The sequence below is a fragment of the Magallana gigas genome, chromosome 4 (assembly GCF_963853765.1).
Source record: "Magallana gigas chromosome 4, xbMagGiga1.1, whole genome shotgun sequence".
NCBI classification, from domain to species: Eukaryota; Metazoa; Mollusca; class Bivalvia; order Ostreida; family Ostreidae; genus Magallana; species Magallana gigas.
Window position 1 is genome coordinate 56044960 of NC_088856.1, and position 18161 is coordinate 56063120.

Below are 18161 nucleotides of genomic sequence, written 5' to 3' on the forward strand. Positions count from 1 at the left end.
TTTATGCATTTATAATGTCACTGCACGATCTACTACAGTGTATGGTTTACGCATTTATAATGTCACTGCACGATCTACTACAGAGTATGGTTTACCCATTTATAAGGTCACTGCACGATCTACTACAGTGTATGGTTTACGCATTTATAATGTCACTGCACGATCTACTACAGTGTATGGTTTACGCATTTATAAGGTCACTGCACGATCTACTACAGTGTATGGTTCATCCATTCATAATGTCATTGAACGATCTACTACAGTGTATGGTTTACGCATTCATAATGTCACTGCACGATCTACTACAGTGTATGGTTTGCCAATTTATAATGTCACTGCACGATCTACTACAGAGTATGGTTTACCCATTTATAAGGTCACTGCACGATCTACTACAGTGTATGGTTTATGCATTTATAAGGTCACTGCACGATCTACTACAGTGTATGGTTTACGCATTTATAATGTCATTGAACGATCTACTACAGTGTATGGTTTACGCATTCATAATGTCACTGCACGATCTACTACAGTATATGGTTTACACATTTATAATGTCACTGCACGATCCACTACAGTGTATGGTTTACGCATTTATAATGTCACTGTACGATCGACTACAGTATATGGTTTACGCATTTATAATGTCACTGCACGATCTTCTACAGTGTATGGTTTACGCATTTATAATGTCACTGCACGATCTACTACAGTGTATGGTTCATCCATTCATAATGTCACTGCACGATCTACTACAGTGTATGGTTTACCCATTTATAAGGTCACTGCACGATTTACTACAGTGTATGGTTTACGCATTTATAAGGTCACTGCACGATCTTCTACAGTGTATGGTTTACGCATTTATAATGTCACTGCACGATCTACTACAGTGTATGGTTTACGCATTTATAATATCACTTCACGATCTTCTACAGTGTTTGGTTTACGCATTTATAATGTCACTGCACGATCTACTACAGAGTATGGTTTACCCATTTATAAGGTCACTGCACGATCTACTACAGTGTATGGTTTACGCATTTATAAGGTCACTGCACGATCTACTACAGTGTATGGTTCATCCATTTATAATGTCATTGAACGATCTACTACAGTGTATGGTTTACGCATTTATAATGTCACTGCACGATCTACTACAGTGTATGGTTTGCCAATTTATAATGTCACTGCACGATCTACTACAGAGTATGGTTTACCCATTTATAAGGTCACTGCACGATCTACTACAGTGTATGGTTTACGCATTTATAAGGTCACTGCACGATCTACTACAGTGGATGGTTTATGCATTTATAAGGTCACTGCACGATCTACTAAAGTGTATGGTTTACGCATTTATAATGTCATTGAACGATCTACTACAGTGTATGGTTTACGCATTTATAATGTCACTGCACGATCTACTACAGTATATGGTTTACACATTTATAATGTCACTGCACGATCCACTACAGTGTATGGTTTACGCATTTATAATGTCACTGTACGATCGACTACAGTATATGGTTTACGCATTTATAATGTCACTGCACGATCTTCTACAGTGTATGGTTTACGCATTTATAATGTCACTGCACGATCTACTAACAGTGTATGGTTCATCCATTCATAATGTCACTGCACGATCTACTACAGTGTATGGTTTACCCATTTATAAGGTCACTGCACGATTTACTACAGTGTATGGTTTACGCATTTATAATGTCACTGCACGATCTACTACAGTGTATGGTTTACGCATTTATAATGTCACTGTACGATCTACTACAGTGTATGGTTTACGCATTTATAATGTCACTGTACGATCTACTACAGTGTATGGTTTACGCATTTATAATGTCACTGCACGATCTACTACAATGTATGGTTGACGCATTTATAATGTCACTGCACGATCTACAACAGTGTATGGTTTACACATTTATAATGTCACTGCACGATCCACTATAGTGTATAGTTTATGCATTTATAATGTCACTGCACGATCTAATACAGTGTATGGTTGACGCATTTATAATGTCACTGCACGATCTAATACAGTGTATGGTTTACGCATTTATAATGTCACTGCACGATCTAATACAGTGTATGGTTTATGCATTTGCAAAATAACAGTAAGACACCTTTAGCGCTCTACATTATCGAGGATTTTAGAATACCTGGCTACACCGTCACCAGAATTTCCTCAACTCAAATTCTTTCAAGAAAAGTGCATAAATTTGAGGTCAAACCTCAGACTTGAGGCTGAGTATTGACTTGAAGAAAACTGGTGACGGCGGGGCCTCACTGCAATGAATAGTATAGAGGATGTGTAGCGATAATTATAACAATAGAAATCAACAACTTAGTCGGAGATAAAAGGGAAATAATGTGTATTTATGAATTCATGTATAAAGCTTTAACACATGTATAACGAACATTAATGCCCGACATGTGCGTATCAGTTATATCAGTACTTTGATTTTCAAATGCTGTCGGTGAATCTCTCTACCACACACAGACAGGCGTGGGGCGAGTGGAGCAGCCAGACCTCTCTGAAGTCTCTCGATATGTATGCTCGCTGGCATCCAAAACCAAGACTCGTTCTTTTTTGATGAAAAATTAAACACCAGTCCTTTGAAGAAACTCATTAGGGGAAGGTGAATCTGAAGCTAAAAAGCTATAAATCTCTTGGCTTGTTGCATAGCTTTTTGGAATTCGTTCATAGTAAATATAGCACCCAATTTTCAATGACCCGTTCATGCAAGATGCGTAGTGGCCTCCAACATGTCTATCTCTCTATACCTTACTGAATCATTGGCATGTACTTTCCAAGTTCTTATTGCACAAGCCAAAATTAAATCCTTCTTGGAATCATACATTTATTTTTTATACCACGTCGATGAAACAGATTTGAAACATTAATTGTGGTGTAGAAAAGACCATCAATAGAAATGCATCAGGAATATGAGATGTTTTTAAAGCAACCTGGTGTGCAACTTTTTCAGATAAAATAATTTTAAACGGTTGTTACGATTTGCTACATTCTATGTGAAAAAATCTGATCCTCTATTTTTCGGACCCTCACTAAGCTTTAATTATCCAGATCAAACTACGATCAACTCGTACATGTAGTTGATCATCAACCGCCGATAGACCACCATACATGTACATGTACATAAGTTTTACAATCGCAAGTTCTCGGGCCTTTATGCAAAACTCAGAAAAACACCTGGATTGTATTGTGCAGTGTGGCGTCACTTGATGCTAGAAGAATTTTATACAAAACGGAGTCGCTCCCCGAATCAATGGCAATATCGGCTTGACGCCTCGTATCATGGCTGTTTTGTAGCATATTTTATGAAATATCTTTGAATTTAAGAACATTTTCCCCACATTACACCAGATAATGATTTTTTTCAGTATTCATGTTGTTTTGTGAAAGGAAAAGTACATTCGAAGCTGATTTTCCGCGTGTGGAAAATACAGAGAAGCTGTCAATTTGATTTTTTTTTCATGGAGTCCGATCCCGACCAAACGTCAAAATGATAACGACACATCAAATATTTGACACAACAATTTTAATTAAAAAAGCAAAGTGATTTAAGTAAAAATAAAACAATTGTACAGAGTTAAAACATTTATACAAATAGAAATCTCTGAGAGTAGGAACAAAAATAGAAATGACGTCATTAATAAAGAGATCTACTGTAAATATAAATTATACAGTAAAACTTGCTTATAAGGAACTTGACATGAGTTCTTAGTGATTTACAACCTTAACACATTGTAGCAAAGTGTATATTATATACATATATAACTTCTGCACCAATGATATTTGCTTTGTATGCTAGGTTCCTTATAGTCAAGATTTTCTGAGCTAAATCAATAAATAAAAACAAAGAAATAAATAACGTATTAGCCTCAATGTCTGTGGACGATTCCCTCCGACAGCGTGTTTATCCACAATAACGTCTCCTTGAACTGCTTCCGTCTGACCGCCCTCCGACTGTGACAGCACCGGAAGAACAGCTTTTTCAAACCAATGCGAAAGCGAGACCCTGTGACGAGGTACACGAAAAAGGTTGCACATTTGTTCGTATAGAGCATGTAGAAAAATACGGAAAAAAGCATGTGAGAATACCCCGCGTCGGCGCTAGCGATTGCGAGCTTTATACTGAACGGGAAGGTGAGCAGAAGAATAAGTACGGACTCTCCGATCAACATGGGGGTTATGGTCTGCCATTGTCTTAAATCCCCTGACCCGGCGCTCCCGTGTCCCCCAAACCCACTGCTGTGTAGCACAGAGCCCCTCCTCTGATCCGCCGAACTGCTGCTGCTTTCGCTGCACATACAAGAGTTTCTGTGTTTGAGCGGTAACCGGGAATCCGCCGAATCGACTGCCACGCTTTCCCGCCGATGATTTGAACACTGGTGACGTCTGATTTCTAGATGTGACGAGGCGTACAGCTGACGTATCAAGATTGTGTTAGAGACGGCGATGATGACAAAGCACAGAAATAGGAAACACACATGAAGCCATGGCCATACGTTTTCCCAGAATACTTTGTAAATTTCCGATTCCGGAAACACGTCACAAAGTTTTTCTCGCATATAATCCTTTTTCACAATTTTTGATGAAAATACAAAATGGATATTCTTCACAAGCACAACAAATAGAAGGAAAAGGATGACAAACTTTGGTCGTCTGCTAGAGTACTTCCATCTAGTTTTGAGCGGAAGTGAAACAGCAATGGCGCGGTTTACAGACATCGTGGTGGACACCAGGATACTGAAATCGCAATTTCCCCATCCATAGAACTGAAGAAATTTGCATATGTCCGTCAGCTTTTCTCTGTCATAAACGTCTTCAAAAGAAACGTAGAGCCAATGTGACGTCATAGAAATACACAAACTAATGGCGTCATTTAGAGCCAGTGCTGTCATGTACACGGATATGTTCTGTTTCTGAAAAAACCTCGTTCGCATGACGCAGACGACCAAAATGTTGCAGATGAGTCCGCATATGATCAAAAATGGTGGATATACCGTGTTCAGTATCAGGAAGGATGTCCTTGTCAGGCTGGAGTTGTCCGGGAAACTTACGTTTAACGTTGTGTTGAAAATCGCCATGGTATTCACATCTTATCCACTGAAGATTGCGTCAATCAATAGATCTGTTTTAGAACCTGCAAGATATTTATATAAAGAATACAGAATGAATTTGTGAAATAATAATGAATTCTCCCTTGTTCTAGATCTTTTGTGTACTAGTCAGTTAGGCCAGTTGGAATCAAAGCAGGAAGAAAATGGAAACAATAGAATACAAAAACAGCCCTGTCTCCCAAGTCGAGGTCAGAACGATCCAATAGAATGTTTGTTTATGGAGGTGTTTCTTTAGAATCGGGATCTGCTCTTTGATGCTTATTATAGTCAGGGTAATTAGCTGGTGAGACGAACGCGATCAGCGTAAACAACGATTTACGTTGGTTTAAATAGTTCAGAGGAAATTGAAAAAGATGAGAGACCCAACAGTAAGCAGATGGTCTATAAATTCTCTCACAATTAGGTCTCGAATTGTATTCATTGGATATCGGATGAACTGATCAAACACCAAGCACCTCGTAACCGCCATCTTTGTTGGTGCGTGCGGAATGTCACTTTTTTGTTTGGCTCAATTCACTGGTTCATCAATTGAATTTCATTGCTGAACTGTTTATTGAGCATATTTTTATTGGTTCACGATTCTAGAAAAAACAGTGTGAAGTGAACTTTAACAGAAGTCCATAGCCTACAGAATATACATCTAAGAATTTATTCGGTTCAAAGATTAGTAGAAAAAACCTATTTGGACATGAAGTGTTTTGATGTTTTACCAAACTAATAGATTTATAAAGCCTTTAGATAAATTGGTCATGTGACATTGTATCAGACACAAGGTGTTTTGGTGTAAACTATTCTGACTATATTCTGTGTTTCTTATTTCAGTGTATACTTCTTTGATAGAGTCACTGCGATACAGGTATTACAATGTAATAACAATCCATAAAAACGTATTTTCCTCAGAATTGTTTTATTATTATTATTTTTAATGAGTTGTATATGATATCAATCATTCCAAGAAAAAAAAAGAATCGAGACACACTGTAGAATTATTAACACGCTCTACACGATTTAAAGCGAATTGTTGAAGGAATGATATGGATTGCACATGTACATTTTATTGCGCATGCCTCATTAATAAATCAAGTGTCTTTTTTCCGGGTCTCGTTTCTTCAATTAAACCATTTCATTCACCATGTAGTTCCTACGATAGTAAAAACTCGCTCTCGAATGCAGATGGTTATTTTTGTCGTTCAATGCACTTCTAAGAGTTGCAACACTCGCCATGTAATGATGCAACTCGCCACAATAAGTTATCCGTGTCTCTACGCCTTGCGATCTCTTTGGCAAATGACATGAACTTTTTTATTATAATTTTTTCTGCGAGCGTAAAAGACAGTTTTTCCGAGTCCCGTTATCTGACCTTCATGTGACCTTCTTATGGTTTTAAGCGCAATGAATAGCGATAAGCATTTATTGGCAGTGTCCAATACCTCATCGATTCTCCTCCCCATCACTAACGCTATGTAATAAGTGAACTAATTGCATCCTCATTTTGTGACTTAGTTAATCTTGAAGGTTATAATTGTTATCATTGTTATCAAGCACATGCTGATTTAATGAAGGGTTAGCAGTGTTTGGCACTGGAAGTATATCAAGCTAAATTTTCCAAGCAACAAGTTTGTAGTCTTTGATCCTTTGTATTTTTTTTTTTCAGGAAAATATTAGTTAACTTCGAATTAATAATACATGTACTTGCTTTTAAATGCACGCTTGTTTACACATATTCCTGCAAATTTCTTGCAAACAAAAGCTTTAACGAAGGTAGAGAGAAGGCCTTTGAAAGATTTGCTATGTAATATTCATAAAATCAAGTGAATTAATTTGTAAAAATAAGCAATTGTTTTTTATTCGTTTGTTTGTTGTTGTTTTTTTGTTTTTTGTTTTTTTTAAATTTGTGCGTTTACTGAATTGACAAATTTAAAGGAAGGAACAGTTTTGTTTCGCAATTTAAAACTCGTTTTTAGACTAATTACGGTCATTCTGCGTTTGGAGTTACAGACGAGAAGTTCACCCCGTTAATTTGTAATATCCGATAATACTTGTACATTTTCCAAAAGTTTTATTTTTAGACGGGGTCACGTGACCCCGTCTATTGGTTTACTGTCAACCGAAGTCTCAAACCGGAAGGCACGCGTAGAACACATGAATTGAGTCTACGCGTAAGAAAATAGTGCAGATGGTTTTCATGCATTTAAGTAAATATGTATAATTATAAAAACACGCATTAAATCTCTGTAAGTCCTCTGTGTATAAACAAAATTCTATTTAGAAAATAAACAAATAGTTTTATTGATCAAAATATTCTTGCTCGGGTTCAAATGTGGAATGAGTTCCGAACTGAATGCGCCGTACACCAACTGACGATTCAGTTGGTGTACGAGCTCATTAATCAGTAGAAGAGGTTAATGGTGGAATCGAAATTAAAGTTCCAAAACGCAATATGCCATTTTTGAAAAGTTGTGAACTTTATTTTGACAATCTTTCACCTTAATCCTACCAAACTTCACGCGCAAGCCGAAGTTAAACTCAGGGCGGGTTATACACAGATGTTTTACAAATTAAATAGGTGTTTCATTTGCTTCCAGTCTACTTGCGGTATGACTGCTGTTCGTCTCTAAAGGAATTTTGTACAAAGAAAATAAAAACAATTTGCCTTCTCGTTCGTTGGCTCTTTAGTTGATTTAACTGAATTTAAATTTTAAACAATGCATTGTAAGCAAAATCTGTAATAGATTATACATTTTGGAAGACTTATACATCGTATAATATATACAATCTTATCGATTGAAGAACCAAGTTAAATGTTAATGTTCATGTTTTCCGGCTTAGTTGGAATCAGGCTTGGGGTGAATTACATTGTAAAATAATGCATTACATTACCATTACTTCATTACCATTACATGAGTAAAGTAATGCATTACTATTACTTTGTGAAAAGTCAATAAGTTTTAAAAAAGTAATTTAAAAACTTAATAAAGATTTTTTGTAAATATTTCATAAATAAAACATGCTTAAAATATTTACAGGTTTATGTTCATGTTCACTATCATGTTCAAATTTAATGACTTTTAAAAGATTGCTGTTGCACTTGTAGTTCTCAAAGTAAGGTTGGTCCCGTAACATTTACACGCTAATGGCGGAGTTGACAATCTCTGTTATATATGTCTCTGATTTTAGGAGTATGATTTTTAATGAAAGGAACGGTTGTATCGTAATTTGTGTGGGTGATGCACGAGTTTACACAAAAAAGTAGTAAGTGGCGAACGGATTTATTTTTACCTATTAATTTTGCATGAATCGCAAATAAAGAAAATCGTGTCAGATAAGCCAGTCTTAAAAATCAAAATGGCGACTGTCACAAATCTTTTTATTGTCAAAGTTCTTGGAATCTTACTGTAAAAAAATATTTCTAACGTCAGGTGCCTGTGTTTGTTATCGGTATAGAAATGTTCACTTTGTTTGTTAATTCAGCAGTTTTAGAGTTTTCGGGGTTTTCATAAAACTTTTATTACGCATACCGTCCGACTTGTGGATTTTCCCTTGGATCACAATATTGAATAAATCTAATGATTAAAATTATCTACTTTGAATATACAATTTACGAGTATAAAGAGCTAAATTTTTTTTCCGACGGATGAAATGTAATTGCTAGAAGGAATAAAACAAGAATAAAGATAGCATAGCAATGAAATCCATGGCATGGGAGAGAGAGAGAGAGAGAGAGAGAGAGAGAGAGAGAGAGAGAGAGAGAGAGAGAAATAAGGGAACTCGACCAATACACAAATTGTTTTCTTGCCCTTGTTGTGTTTGCACAGCTGAAAACACTGTCTTAGAAATTCGGTTAAATTCACTCCAAAAAACAACTCTGAACACATTTACTGAGATGCATTTCATCGCCAATAACAGGGCTCGTGCAGATAATCTAATTTTAAACAATTATTTTCGGTTTCAAATCTAATGCTTGCGTTTCTTATAAAACATAAATCTGTCTTCAACCATAAAACCTGTCAGTATTTGGCAGTTGTCAATATCTGCACTCAAACGTTCGTGGTTTTTATTGTAATTTTTTATCATGTATTATTAATTAACATTTTTTTTCCCGCTAAAATGTTTTGGTATTTTTATGTTGTATGTGCATAAAATGGATTTTTACGAAATGATTTTGGTAATTTGTCTTCGATCTTAAAATTCAAGAAAACAAAACCAAAGTAATGGAATAAAAGGTTTTCCTCATGAATCGCATTTAAAGATATTTTCAATGATCATTGTAAAGTAACCCAATTTAAATCTGAAGTGATCCCGGTCCAAAACGAATGCGCATTTTACAGATAAATGCATCAATTAGATTTCCCCCTTTTTTGTTGGTTTGATAAATGAAAATAGTTCTGCGAACAAGACTCTGACCTTGCAGAATCAATACTAATATTGAATTTTTTACAAGATATCGATTTATCACGTACGGAATTAATATTTGTCCAAGGAAAAAAAAATTCAAGAATTAGATTTTTCATTTCGACTTCGTTCAATCCGGAGGGCTGTTTTGGAGACAGTGTAAAGTGTTGCCTTGAGGGGCTCCAAGAGACGACGTTACTCGTTAATCTCGGTGTCATTTTATCAAAATAAATCGGAATCTAGAATATTTGTTTTTTGGTAACTTTCACTTTTGTTCAATGGGTCAAAGTATCAACTGATGGAAGACAAATCCCAGATGTTCACTCGTAACTTCTTTGGCCTCTCAGACAAAGAGCGAACACCTCGAAAATATGACGTTGTAGACTATGACAGTATATCGAAATAAATCTAGGGGACTATTACAGTTCATTTAAAACACTGTGCCTGATAATAATGCCCGTGCCAAGGTAAAATTTTTGCACCCGCTTAAGATGCAGTTTTGTAAAAAAAAAATCCATACATGTCTATGACAAATGATACATGTAGTCCATTGTCTAGAGAATATATAAACACTTTGTTTTAAGTGTGTCTTTCCTGACAGGTGAAATATCTACCTTTAAAAATTAATATCCCACAGAAAAATAATAATAACTCCCATAAGAAAAACCTCCTATAGATTTTTTTTTAAATCCTATAGAATTTTTTTTTTAGAGGAGAAAAGAATTTCCTGAAGGAATTTGAATCAGACATGTAGTTTTCCTTTAGAAAATTAAGATTTTCTACTGGTTTTTAAAATCTTATGAAAGTTTTGTTCAAATCCTATCAGAATTTAAATTCCTTTATGGGGTTCTTTTATTCCGATAGGAAATGCCAAATATCCATTAGGAAAATCGTTTTTCCTGTAGGAAAATTTATTTTCCTGTAGGAATTTAATTTCTAAAGGTTATTATCTCACCTGACAGGTGAGATAACTTCGCCACAAAGGTGGTTAAATTTTTTTTAAGCAATGGTCTCTCATATGATACATGCAGCTTAAATGGGTGCAAAAATACTATTTTGCACTGGCATCATTATCCGGCACAAGGGTATACATGTAATTGTTATCTTTTCTGTTTTTAGAATGACACTTTTATAATTACTTCATTGAATCTCCCATATAATCTAAAATATACACAAAAATGAACTTCTGCTCCAGTTCGCGAATGCTTCGAACTACATGTAATGGGAGTTGACAACATATTAATAAAATAGCTGAGTTATAACTTTAATAGAGGATGTTCGGGAGGATAAATGAATACTATTTGAGTCACTGCATGAATTAATGATATTTCATTTACAAGTATAAGATTTTCAAAGTATGTACTATGTGACGGGGCTGATGCGGATGGGGCTGCATGACTTCCATTTAAACAAGTTTAGTAATTAACCTGCACTGTTTATAGAATAAATTACAACTTGTCCTAACACCTATCTGGACAGTTACAATACTTTTGATCATGATTCCTTAGACAGAATCATTGATAAACCAACTTACATCCTCATTGATTGAGTTTTATTAATACAGTTTACTACATTGATTACGTCAGCGAAGGGTCTAAAAGATGGCCGCGTGTTCGTTGTTAAAATTTTTTTTGGCAATAGTAAATTAATCAAACAAAAAGAGAGAACGTTTTTACAGTTTTCTTTTTTATTTCTTAAACTAATTTATTGCATCGAATGTTTGTATTTGTTTGAATTGTGCGAGAAGTGGGTAAAAAATACAGCAATTCGTTAAATGAAGTTATAGCTATTCTCGGATCTAGCATTTGGTTTTAATCAGATTCTTCATTTAAAAGGCAGACTGAGAGAAGTTCAAGGTGGAATATGTTCCTGTTCTTGTTTGTTTTTTTTTCAGAGAGAGAGAGAGAGAGAGAGAGAGAGAGAGAGAGAGAGAGAGAGAGAGATTAGCTTCTAGTCAGAAACCAATTGCAATATACAGGTATCAGCAACAATTAAGACCAGTGACATAATCTCAACTCAGAAAGAAAAAATTTCCAGCTAATCACTAAAATATTGTCTGATGTCGTATATTTTCATCATAAAATTCCATTGGAAACTTCAAAGAAAACGAGTTTATGATCTACTAGCATCTTATCCAGAGAAACTGTTTTTGTAATTTCTTTTGAAGATAGAGTATCTCTGCCCTATCTCAATCGTAAAAAAGTGAATCGAAATGTCAATTAAAAGTTCCAATTTCTAATTTATTCTTGTGGTACCTGCACAAGATAAACAATTCAAACTTTTGACAAATCGTTTAAAAAGAACAACATTTCCTAGTGCATTTCTCCAAGATCTACATAATGATTAATTCCGGGGTACATTCAAGTAATGATTAAATTTGCGATATCAATGCATGCATTCTACGCCACGAAACATTATGTAGTGAAGAGAATAAAAGAAAAAAATATGCCGTGTGTGGGAAAGAATTGCAAAGAAAACTATCTTGCATGATATGAACACTTCTGGTTCCGGAAATAAAACAAAAAAAAAAACAAAAAAAAAACAAAACAAAAAAACCCATGCCGGATAGGTGCACCCGCTTACAAGATGCAGCTTCGTAAAATCCTCAATACCAAATGATAGACCATTGTCTAGATAGTATACAGCCACTTTTATGTTTAGTGTCTTTCACCTGACAGCAGCGATATATTTAACTTTAAAAATTAATATCCCATAGGAAAATGATAATTCCCATAGGAGAAATGATTCTTTTACAGGAAATATTGACAATCCTAAGGGATTTTCTAAAAATCCTATTAGAGAAAGCTATCTCCGGTAGGAATTTGATTCAGGTAGTTTTCCTATAGGAAATTTAAAGTTCCTATCGTATTTTTATCAAATCCTATCGGAATTGAAATTCCTATAAGAATCTCTTGTATTCCGATAGAAATATTGTTTTTCCTATGGAAAAAAATTATTTTCCTGTAGGAATTTATTTTTGAAAGGTAAATATCTCACCTGACAGGTGAAATACCATGATAACAAAGGGAAATGTTTGGGGTGTGTGTGAATTAACCATTAATTGTTAAAAAAATGTCGTCCTTTGTTATATTCCGACATCATCATCTAAATATCAATTTGGAAAAAAAAAACAATGCTACAGAGTAATCGTATAGACAAAGAAAACTGAACTGAATCTCATCTCGATGTCGATTGGAGGCACAATGCTGTAATGACAATAGAGCTGTTGTTCTGCGCCTATTTTATTGCCGAATAGTTATAGCTGGTTCTTTCTTCTCATTTTCGTATCTAAAGCTAGCTCTAGATCGCGGAAACAGGATGTACAGGTACGAAGAATCGCGTTCACATATTAGTTTTGCTTGGGCTTTCTGAGAAACTCGCAAATCAATACAGCTTGACGAACCGAGTTTAAGTTTATATTGTTCTATGAAGTTAACATTTTTATATAAATAAGAATAAAATCAAACCTTAGAAATCTTTCACAATTTTTTCGATTAAACATTGGGGTTAAAATAATTCAAATTTGAAAATGGAAAGATTGATTTCAAAGGAAAACAAGAAGATGAACATATGGAATATTAAAAAAAATCATTATCAATTACATGTATTTGAAGACTGTGTTGAAGTTTTCGTAAAACAGTTTCTAGGTTGTTTCAAAATGAAAAAAAAAAAAGAAATTGAAACAAAAAATTGACGTTGGTAATCAATCAAGTTTTACTGCGCATGTGTCAAAAATTGTCTTGCTCGGAGTTTTATTTTTTATAAAATCTAATAAATACAAATATGTTCTCAGCATTCTTGGTTTGTTTCATGCTGAATATACATGTAAAATGTTGAAATCTCTAAAAAGGGATGTATTGATCTAAAATATTTTTTTCTGACCCCCCCCCCCCCCAATAATTTATCAAAAAAGCTTACCTCTTTCATAGCTTGAAATCATTTAGGCAATACAAAAAAGAAAGAAAGCTATATCAAACCCTTTACTGATCGACTTCTTAAAATATCTTCTGATGTTTAATGTGCTAAATATTTAGAATATTTTCTAGACATGAAACTATCCCCCACTCTTCGCACCGCGTTAACCACAAGCTAGGGGCCGCTGGTGTCAAAGTCGTGTATACATGCAGCAGTACATTTCGGTTTGCGAGATTTTCGATAATATTAATACATAGCCGTGGTGAGAAGGGTTAAATTTAGATGCAGGTCTGTAGCTCCCGGTCTGAAAATAAATAGCGGAGGTGAGAAGGGTTAAATGTAGACGCAGGTCTGTAGCTCCCGTTCTGAAAAATAATTCGGATGGACGACCTGTGAAAAACATTAAATCATGCTTGTTTTTCGGTCGAGTTGAAGCTATGTGTAAGGGATCATGATGATGATAATGACGATGATGATGATGATGATGATGATGATGATGACATTTTGATTATTATTTGACGATATTTATTATGTTCATGAGGCGAGATCGAGTGATTTTAAAGAATAATTTGAGACTTTAATCAATTTCAATTCATTGTGAAAGCTGCAGCACACTGCACTGTATAAACCCGGTAGAAGCAGAGGTCACCGAGCCGACGTAATAAATAACGGCCCTATTATCATTATAACGGCCCTATTATATGCGAGTACATTGTACACAGAAGCTGAGACACACTGTTTCTGGAGGCTGATTAACCTTAAAGTACCATCGCTGATGAATTAGTTTGTTCAGCGCAGTGACATGTATTGTAGATTTATATATCCTGAGACTTGTAGTGAGGAATCAGTCAGCCCCCCCCCCCCCCCCCCCCCCCGTACATTAGCCATCTTAGAAAATAAAATTGCTTCTCTTCTCTACGTACAATATATCTGTACGGTCGAATGTTGTCGCTCCTCCTTCGAGAAGGGATTATCTTGTTAATCTCACGCGCGTGGGAGGATGTGAAGACTAACGTTGTCAACACACGTGTATTATTAGACGTCAGAAAAAGAAATCTGCCGTCCGACATCTGAGCTCACCGGGGAGTTAATGTAAACAATACAGACGGTACGAACGGATAACAAACTGTGTTAGAATTTTCAAAAAAAATGAATGATAAATGAATATAAAACGTTAATATACTTAATTAGCATTTGCTATATATTTTTTTTCAAATAGTGTGGTCAGCAACAGCTGATATTTTTGGCAAATATAAACAAAACCTACATGTACCCGGTATATACAATGCCATACATATAAAACAAAACCTACATGTACCCGGTATATACAATGCCATAAACATTAACTGTCTACATTTTTACAAAAAGTGCTTATAATATAAATCAATGACCATTGTCCTTTCTAATAAAACAGTCATGTTGTATGAATTATTTGTTGAAATATATTATACCAGAAAGGACATTATGACTGGGGCCATCTTAAGCTTGGGCCATTGTACCTCGACCGGAAGCAATCAATCGAAATGAATGCATATTATACATATTTCTAAACATAATTGATCATCTAAGAATAAGAACTGAACATCCATTAAGGAGTAATTAACTGATCTTTTTAAACAACTGTAGGTTTAAACTTGATAAGCTTCCGGTAGAGCTTAGTGGACTAAAAATGGCGGCGAGTTGAAGGCCAATTATTATCTAATAGTTAACGGGACAAACTTGTGTTTTTCTGATTTATAAAGGAAAACGCATTTTCAAAAATTAGCTTATTAGAAAGAGAAGCGACATTATTTTTAAAATTATTTAATAAGTTTAACTAACCAGCCTTCGCGATACAGAACATAACCAAAAATATCGGGGGGTTGTAAAGCACCGTAGTTCACTTTTAATTGACACTAACGATTATATAATTTTCAATCAGAATACAATTTGAACTTTTAAAAAGTATACTCATTATCTATAACTAAACGGGTTTTCACACAGTGTTACCTCGTATATTAAGTGAACAGTCCAACCACCGAATCTGACATGATGTAGCGGCTTCTGAATCGAGGAAGAGAGGAAACCGATTTTATCGTGAATAGCAAACATCGCTCTGTCATGTCGGATACGCGAACACCGCCAGGTATTCCCCGAGTGTACATGTAGCGGCGGGAGACCTGAGGTTTCCACCGCTCTGATCTCCAGCTCTTCACAACATAGAGAAACACGACCCTGCAGTTCGGAGTAAGGGATACAGGAAGGTCCATAATCCCATTATTGCAGAGAGCCTCTGGTACTCTACATGCGTAGAGAACAAGGTACTATGTCTTGCAAAGTTCGGGGTATGGCAAATTTAGAACCATTTTAACAAGACCTTGGACTTTCAGTAGGGCGTAGCTATCTGTCCTTGCGTCAAAATAAGTTAAAAATGACGCTGTTCAAGCGAAATGTGTACCGAATGCGTAGTCTTACCTCAAAAGCCACACAAATCTTGTTGATTTCAAAGAGCCCTGGCTGAGTGGCTAGCGATGAAATAGACAGGCGTACGTCACATTGCTGTTTGACACAGCTACCCAAAGTTCAAGCTCTTGTTAAAACGGTTCTAATGAAGTTCCATTCCTTCATTGCGGGGATGTATTGGTTTGTACTAAATGTATTATTTATTAGTACGATAGTGTATCTTAGCTGTCCTTTCGCGTCGCCGCTACATAAATAATGCCTCCGCTGTAATGACAGTGCTACAGCGAATTTCTAACCCGTTATTACTGATCGAGATTTGATAAAACATCCAAAAATGACAACGCCAGAGACTGTTTCCCTATTTTAAGAAGAAAGTTAAACAATTTAATCTCTATGATTTCTAAGTAAAATGTTCGTATGCAAAACATTTTTCATTAAATGTAACATATTAATATTTTGTTGGAATCAAATTTTAAAATTCTGATGCAATTTTCGAAGAAACACGCCACCTGTAATCAATATAACCGATATATTTCCAAGGTTCATATAAAGAAGACTGCAGTGGTAGATATAATTTCCAATTTCAAATAAACCAGGTTATCTTGACTAAATGTAAGATATTTTACATATTTTTGCTTACATTCAATAAATTCGATAAAACTGATATAGATGAATATCAGTTCTATATCAGTTGATGATACTCTTGTTAAAGAAGTTTATGGATGATCGTACATACACATCCAGTTTATTCTATCCATGCCAGCAAACACTTGATCTTTTGCAGGTCTACATTATCACTTTGATTTGTAACAGATATCTTTTTCCTGATTTCTTCTGATTACCAAACCGTCAACATATCCCAGTAACATTTCATAACATCGTTAGCACGCCGCGCAGGGTCGCAAAATATCTTAGGGAGAGAGAACGCCGAGATAAAGGCTGAAACAACATATACGACACGTCATCGTAAGTTATGACAACCATCAATATTCAAATTTGAAAATTTATCATTTTTGAAAAGCATATACATATGTGTATATTACACATACTTACAGTGATTTAGTAGGTGATCCTTTGCATCCCCGAATATCACAACACCAAGAGTAGAGCTTTAACTTCATGTACACTCATGGTTTTATCATAAGTACTGCGTAAATATGCAATGTTAACTATTAATTCCAACGGCAGACTATAGAATATGACGTCACAGCGTAAGTTGACGGTGATATCTTAGTTGTCGTTCTCTTGTTCAAACGAATGAAAAGAAATGCGTGTCTAATGTACAGTCGTTTGTTGCACTTTGTCATTGGCTGTGTCGTTCCTGTGGTAGAATCGCTGGTATCACTGAGGCGCTCCCTCTCATCTCGCCGCTGTTCTACTAATATCGCAGCATCATATTCAACATTTACTATAACCATTGTGATCTTCCCAAAACTTAATGAAATTGAGCTAATTGCATTTGTGGGAAGACATGTAAATTTTTTTCGTGAAAACAAAACTTTAATTATAATTTTCTTCTAGATAAATAAATTTGGTTTGGTACTTTGTATCCGAACAAAACGTACGTAATTGATTTTGACACTTCTAGCGTGTAAATTTTCGGCTTGTCAAAGATAGTGTAAACGGTCTGAAACAGTAGTCACCTGTTTGTGATGACGTAACTTCCTGTGAAAGTGATCACGATCAGAATCGTCAATAAATCGTCCATACGTCGTAAGCGCACTATTTACAGTGAGTCATTGAAGATTGGCTTTATGTCTGCCAAATTCCGTGACTTTCAATGAAACGTACTTTAATTGCGTTAGGTAAATGTGCGAGAGTAGCTTAATATTTTGACACCTTAAGCTAGCATAAAAAATTCGAGGCATGGGCGTAAATAAAAAAAAGTTTGACAACAAAATTTGGATCCTATATATATCAGTGATTTACCATCTTAACTGACAGGCCTACTGACAGGTCTATGCATACAGTCATATAAATCAAACTGAACAGTTCGCGACGATATTAGTATCTACACGTTAATGATACGTTATGATGATTCGCTAGGTTATTAGTATCTACACGTTAATGATACGTTATGATGATTCGCTAGGATATAAGTATCTATACACGTTAATGTTACGTTATGTTGATTTGCTAGGATATTAGTATCTACACGTTAATAATACGTTATGATGATTAGCTAGGATATAAGTATCTATACACGTTAATGTTACGTTATGATGATTCGCTAGGATATCAGT

At 35.3% G+C, this 18161-nt stretch overlaps 1 non-coding gene across 1 annotated transcript; it reads right to left on the bottom strand.

The window, feature by feature from the left end:
* Window positions 1-3567: 3567 nt before the first annotated feature.
* LOC105336592 (uncharacterized) lies at window positions 3568-16226 on the bottom strand. Its single transcript, XR_010713464.1, has 2 exons — window positions 15466-16226; window positions 3568-5192 (listed from the first exon to the last, which is right to left on the bottom strand). It is a non-coding gene; the product is annotated as an uncharacterized protein (transcript).
* Between the last annotated feature and the right edge of the window lie 1935 nt (window positions 16227-18161).